A 340-nucleotide genomic window follows, 5' to 3' on the forward strand; every position below is an offset into this window, starting at 1 on the left:
GGCAAAAGGGCTCTCGCCCCGCGGTTCCCTCTCCCTGGAAATCTAGGAAGGAGAGCGCCAACCCGCAGCCAGAAAGAAGAGCAGCAGCATTTCGGGGGCGGGGGGCGGGGCACAGAGGAACCTTCTAGGACAGTGATGGCGAACCTATGACACACGTGTCAGAGGTGACACGCGAACTCATATTTTTGGTTCATTTTTCTGTTAAATGGCATTTAAATATATAAAATAAATATCAAAAATGTAAGTCTTTGTTTTACTATGGTTGCAAATATCAAAAAATTTCTATATGTGACACGGCACCAGAGTTAAGTTAGGGTTTTTCAAAATGCTGACACGCCAA

Source organism: Myotis brandtii, unplaced genomic scaffold (genome assembly GCF_000412655.1).
Source record: "Myotis brandtii unplaced genomic scaffold, ASM41265v1 scaffold357, whole genome shotgun sequence".
NCBI lineage: Eukaryota > Metazoa > Chordata > Mammalia > Chiroptera > Vespertilionidae > Myotis > Myotis brandtii.